The following is a 6991-nucleotide window of genomic DNA, read 5'->3' on the forward strand; positions in this document are numbered from 1 at the left end:
ATAGGAACTCGAAGTTTCCTTCGTAACTCGTCAAATTTCTTCACAGCGGCTCCCTTCCATGCCTCATTTCATAGGGAACCTCAAACTGGCTCTATTTCATTATATTACATCCATAAACTAATTCCATTCATTTAATATCCCTATCTTTGGTGTTATTGAGATAAGAGATGTCGTTTCTATTTCTAGTCTATCTATTTCTATAAATGGAAAATTATGCAAAATTGAAAATTGAAAAATCGTTATATAATAATCCAAAAATTGCAATAGAAAAGAAAAAGAGAGGTTTGAGATGATTTTTCAATCTTTTATACTGGAGAATCTAGTATTCTTATGCATGAAGATAATGAATTCGATAGTTGTGGTCGGACTCTATTATGGATTTATGACCACATTTTCCATAGGGCCCTCTTATCTCTTCCTTCTTCGAGCTAGACTTGTGGAAGAAGGAACCGAGAAGAAAATAGCAGCAACAACTGGGTTTATTACGGGACAGCTCATAATGTTCATGTCTATCTATTATGCGCCTTTGCATTTAGCATTGGGTAGACCCCATACAATAACTGTCATAGCTATACCCTATCTTTTATTTCAGTTCTTCGGCAATAGTCAAAAAAACTTTTTGAATTATGGATACAAGAATCCAAATTCAATACGTAATTTTAGTATTCAAAGAAGATTCTTTCAGAATCTTCTTTTTCAATTTTTAAATCCCCTTTTCTTACCGAGTTCCATATTCATGAGATTCATCAATATTTATTTGTTTCGATGTAACAATAAAATTACTAGAAAGATTAATATATCTAGAATATACAATAATATATACGAAGCTATTCGCCCCCCCCCCACATATTTGATAGCTTCTCCTAGAAAAAAACTTGTAATACCTATTCCATTCGTAATTCCATCAATTCTTTTTTTATCAAAAAAAGAATTTAATTTCACTAATCTTCTGATACTAGCAATTAAAGATTTTTCATAAAAAAGATCTATATAACCATGATTATACGACCAATTATATATGATATTTTGAAAATGATCGGCAACATTTTTTTTAAGAAAACTTTTTTCAAATAAATTTAATAAATTCAAATTTTTTAAATAGGAATAAACCGATTTGTAAAAAAAAGACGCTAGAAATATTCCCCAAAAAGTGAAACTCAAAGAAAAAGTTGCGTTTGTGAAAAATTCATAATAATTCATAAAATTTTCTGAATCTTTATGTAAAAGATCTATAAACGGAATTAACAATTTTGATAAAATATCCAAATGTATTCCGTCTTGACTGAAAGAAATTCCTACAGCACCAACGAATAAAGTAAAGAGCGCTAAAATAAGCATAGAAAATCGCATAGTATTGTTAGATTCATTAGGATATAAACAAGCAGTTTTTTTAGTGCCAAAATGCATAATACCAAAAACAAGATGTTTTATATTTTTAATATTTTGATTAACGCGATGTAGATATCTCTTCCGGATAAAAAAAGAAGTTATTTCATTCTTTTTTATTTTTAGTAAAACTAAGAAAAAATTTTCGTTTTTTCTTTTAAGTTTTACTTGTTTCTTCCCCCATAAAGATATTGAATAGAATGAACTATTTTTTTTTCCATTAAAATTCAAAAAATGAACGTTTAAATATCCCTCAAAAACAAGTAAATAAATTCGAAACATATAAAATGCAGTTAATCCTGCTGCAGAACAAGCTATTATTGCAAAAATTGGTGAATACAACCAACTATCATTAAGAATCTCATCCTTAGACCAAAAACAGGCAAAGGGTGGAATACCGCAAAGAGAGAGTGTACCCACTAAAAAAAAAGTTTTTGTAATTGGTACATGTTTTGTTAAACCGCCCATAAAAACCATATTTTGACTTTTAGCTGGAGAATATCCGACAAGAGCTTCCATTGAATGAATAATGGATCCAGATCCTAAAAACAACAATGCTTTTGAATAAGCATGAGTAATCAAATGAAATAAAGCACCTCGATAAGATCCCATACCCAAAGCTAACATCATATAACCCAATTGAGACATTGTAGAATAGGCCAAATTTTTCTTAATATCTTTTTGAGCAATAGCTAAAGTAGCTCCTAATATTACTGTTATTATACCTATAAAAGCTATTGCGTTCATTATTTTGGGTAGCACTATGAAAAGAGGAAAAAGACGAGCCACAAGAAAAATTCCAGCGGCTACCATAGTAGCAGCATGTATAAGGGCAGAAATTGGAGTAGGTCCCTCCATAGCATCGGGTAGCCATACATGAAGAGGAAATTGGGCAGATTTTGCAACTGAGCCACAAAATAGCAAGAGGGCAAACAGAGTAAAAAAAAAAATATTCATTTCATTTTTAGAAATCAAATTATTTATAATTTGAAACAAATGCCGAAATTCCAAACTACCCGTTATCCAATAAAGACCTAAAATTCCCAATAATAAACCAAAATCCCCTACACGATTCGTTACAAATGCTTTTTGACAAGCATTTGCCGCAATAGGGCGGGTGAACCAAAAGCCTATTAATAAATAAGAACACATTCCAATTAATTCCCAAAAAAAATAAATTTGTATCAAATTCGAACTAGTAACTAATCCCAACATTGAAATATTAAAAAGAGTAAGATAAGCAAAAAATCTCAAATATCCTTGATCATGAGACATATAATTATCACTATAAATAAGAACGAGAATGCCAACCGTAGTAATTAATATTGACATAATAGAAGTAAGTGAATCGATCAAGTACCCAAACTCTAAAGAAATATCATTATTTATGGTCCAAGACCATACATATTGAAAAAACAAACTATTCTTGATTTGATGAATAGACAAATCAAGCGAAAAAATCATAACTATAGTTAACAATAAGATACTAGGAAAAGCCCAAATACGGCGAATATTTTTCGTTGCAGTGGGAAAAAGTAGAAGTCCCACTCCTATTAACATCGGAACTGGGAATGGAATAAAAGGTATGATCCATGAATATTGATGTGTATATTCCATACAATAAAGAAAAAAAATTAGGATTCTAATGAATTTGGTTTCTTAGGTTTTTCTTTTATCTTTTTTGTAAAGTAAAGGAATGGTTTCGGTTAATAACAAAGAAAGATAGAATTTAATAAAATAGAATAATCGATTATTCATTATTCTGACTCTTTGGACAATATTTTTTGAACATTGGTTTAGTTCATTAAATTTAACTTAACTAATTAAGTTTTTATTACAATAAGAAATAGCGATTTGGGGAAAACTTTCTAAAAAGTATTATATTCTTATTATAAATATAATAAAAACAAAAATGGAAATTCAAATATATAAAATATATGTCTAATTAGAGATAAACTTAATTTTCATTTACCGCAAAATGTCTTTCACATAAAATTCTATAACAATAAAAAACTATACTAATTCTATGGCAGTTCCAAAAAAGCGCACGTCTATATCAAAAAAACTTATTCGGAACACTTTATGGAAAAAGAAGGGATATTTTACAGCATTAAAAGCTTTTTCATTAGGGCAATCTATTTTTACGGGGAATTCAAAAAGCTTTTTCTGTAACAAATATAAACGTTAGAATAATTTCAATTAACTGGATTCAACGACTCTTTTTTAAATACAAAAATATGAATATAAAATTGATATAGAATATAAGATTCAGTTATGAATTTAGGATATTTACATTCTATATTATGATATTTACATTCTATATTTAATAGATTCTAATAGAATTCTTTAAAATTATTTTATTGAATGTTTAGTAAACAAATATTGTGTTTTAATTGATTCTTTGAATCTCGACAATTGACTAAAATTGGGTTATTATGGTTTCGAGTCAGCCGCTATGGTGAAATTGGTAGACACGCTGCTCTTAGGAAGCAGTGCTAGAGCATCTCGGTTCGAGTCCGAGTAGCGGCATCTTATCTTCTAAAAAAAAGTTCCTATAAAGAATTATTATTTCTATTCCAAGTATTTCTATTTTTTCATTCTATATGGTATTTTCCACTTTAGAGCATATATTAACTCATATATCCTTTTCGGTCGTATCTATTTTAATTTCAATTCATTTGATAACCTTATTATTAGGCAATGAAATCATAGGATTATACAATTTGTTCAAAAAAGGCATGATAATAACCTTTTTTTGTATCACAGGATTGTTAGTTACTCGTTGGATTTTTTCAGGCCATTTACCATTTAGTAATTTATATGAATCATTAATATTTCTTTCATGGACTTTTTCTATCTTTTATATGGTTCTTTGCTTCAAAAAACAAAAAAATGACTATTTCAATACAATAATAACACCAAGTATTCTTTTTACCCAAGGCTTTGCTACTTCGGGTCTTTTAACCGAAATGCATGAATCCTTAAAATTAGTGCCTGCTTTACAGTCCCATTGGTTAATGATGCACGTAAGTATGATGATATTGGGTTATACAACTCTTTTATGTGGATCATTAATATCAGTGGCTATTTTAGTCATTACATTTCAAGAACTCATACAAATTCTTGGTAAAAGCAAGACTTTGTTTTTTTTTAATGAATCCTTTTCTTTTGCTGAAATCAAATATATGAATATGAATGATAAAAAGAATATTTTACAACAAACTCCTTTTCCGTTTTATTCGTCTTATAGAAATTATTATAGATATCAATTTATTCAACAATTGGATCGTTGGGGTTACCGTACTATTAGTCTAGGTTTTATCTTTTTAACAATAGGTAATATATCTGGAGCAGTATGGGCTAATGAGGCATGGGGATCATATTGGAATTGGGATCCAAAGGAAACTTGGGCTTTTATTACTTGGACTATTTTCGCAATTTATTTACATACTAGAAAAAATAAAAAATTGGAATATAGAAATTCTTCAATAGTGGCCTCCATAGGCTTTCTTATAATTTGGATATGTTATTTAGGGATAAATCTTTTAGGAATAGGACTACATAGTTATGGTTCATTTACACCTAATTAATTTAAAAAAATTCACAAATATTGGGAACATTCTATAGAATAAGAAAAAAAACTCCCAATAAAATGATTAAGACCCCATTGAATCAAGTAATGTAATATTGATTCAAGGGGTTCTCACAAACAACAAAAATATTCAATTAGAATTCAATTTCATTTTTATGTAATTAAGAAAATACAAAAAGAAATCCATTTTTTTTTATTGTGCATCGGATTGATTTCTATTTTTTCTTTTTCATTTATTCCCAAAAACTATCTATAAAAAATGAGAGAGAATAGCTTCAACCTTGTCAGCCGAAATTGAAAAAATAAAATCTGGATAAATGCCAATACTTATTACGGGTATAAGGATAGAAATTGAAATAAATAATTCTCGTGGCCCCGAATCAAAAAAATAAGAATTTTGTTTATTAAAAAGCTTGTATCCATAAAACATTTGACGTAAGATAGATAATAAATAAATAGGAGTTAATATCATTCCAATTGCAGTTACAAAAGTTATGAGTATTTTTGTGATGAAAAGATATTTTTGATTGGTAATTATTCCCAATAATACTATAAATTCTGCAACAAAACCGCTCATGCCCGGTAATGCAAGAGAAGCCATCGATAAGGTAGTGAAAATCGTGAATATTTTTGGCATTGGGATAGCCATTCCACCCATTTCGTCGAGATAAAGAAGACGTAGTCTATCATAACTAGTTCCCGCCAAGAAAAAAAGGGCAGCACCAATAAATCCGTGAGAGATTATTTGTAAAATAGCCCCATTCAGCCCTGTCTCGCTTATAGAACCAATTCCTAAAATTAAGAAACCCATATGAGAGACCGAGGAATAAGCTATTCTTTTTTTTACATTGCGTTGACCAAGAGATGTTGAAGCTGCATAGATTATTTGAATGGAACCTAATAACATTAACCAGGGACAAAATATAGAATGAGCGCGAGATAATAATTCCATATTAATTCGAACCAACCCATATGCTCCCATTTTTAATAATATTCCGGCTAAAAGCATACAAGTGCTGTAATGCGCCTCTCCATGGGTATCAGGTAACCATGTATGTAAGGGTATAATTGGTGATTTGACAGCAAAAGCAATAAGAAATCCCATATAGAAGATTATTTCCAGTGCCACGGGATATGATTGATTAGTTAATGATTCAAAATTTAATGTTGGTTCATTAGAACTATAGAAACCCATACCCAGAATTCCCAGTAATAAAAAAACAGAACTTCCCGCAGTGTACAAAATAAACTTTGTAGCTGAATACAAACGTTTTTTTCCACCCCACATAGATAAAAGTAGATAAACGGGAATTAATTCTAATTCCCACATGATGAAAAAAAGTAAAATGTCTTGAGAAGAAAATGTTCCTAGTTGACCACTATACATTGCTAACATTAGAAAATAGAATAATTTAGATTCTCGAGTAACCGGTTGAGCTGATAACGTAGCTAACGTAGTGATAAATCCCGTTAATAAAAGGGGTCCTAGAGAGAGTCCATCTATTCCGAATCTCCAGTAAAAGTCAAAAAAATGGATCCATTATATAATTTTCTGTCAATTGGATTAGTGGATCATCTAATTCGAAATGATAACAAAATACATAGGTTATTAGAAGGAGATCTATGAAACATATACAATAAGTATACCATTTAATTGTCTTATTTCCTTTATGGGGAAATAAGACAATTAAAGAACCTCCGACTATTGGCAAAACTACAACTGTTGTTAACCAAGGAAAATAATTCGTGATAAAAATAAGATATACTTAGACTACAAAAACCCGGGCTCAAAATATTTTTTTATTTTGAGCCCGGGTTTTTGCCAGTAAAAAAAAGTACTTGTATGCGGTTCTTTTTGAAACGTATCAATAAGCTAGACCCATGCTTCGAGTTGTTTCATGCCATAAATAAACTCTAACACTTAAGAAATCCGTCGGACAGGCGGATTCACACCTCTTACAACCAACACAGTCCTCTGTTCTTGGGGCAGAAGCAATTTGTTTAGCTTTACAT

This window comes from Vigna unguiculata, unplaced genomic scaffold (assembly GCF_037176805.1).
Source record: "Vigna unguiculata cultivar grain cowpea cultivar isolate G323 ecotype 2 unplaced genomic scaffold, ASM3717680v1 ptg000418l, whole genome shotgun sequence".
NCBI lineage: Eukaryota > Viridiplantae > Streptophyta > Magnoliopsida > Fabales > Fabaceae > Vigna > Vigna unguiculata.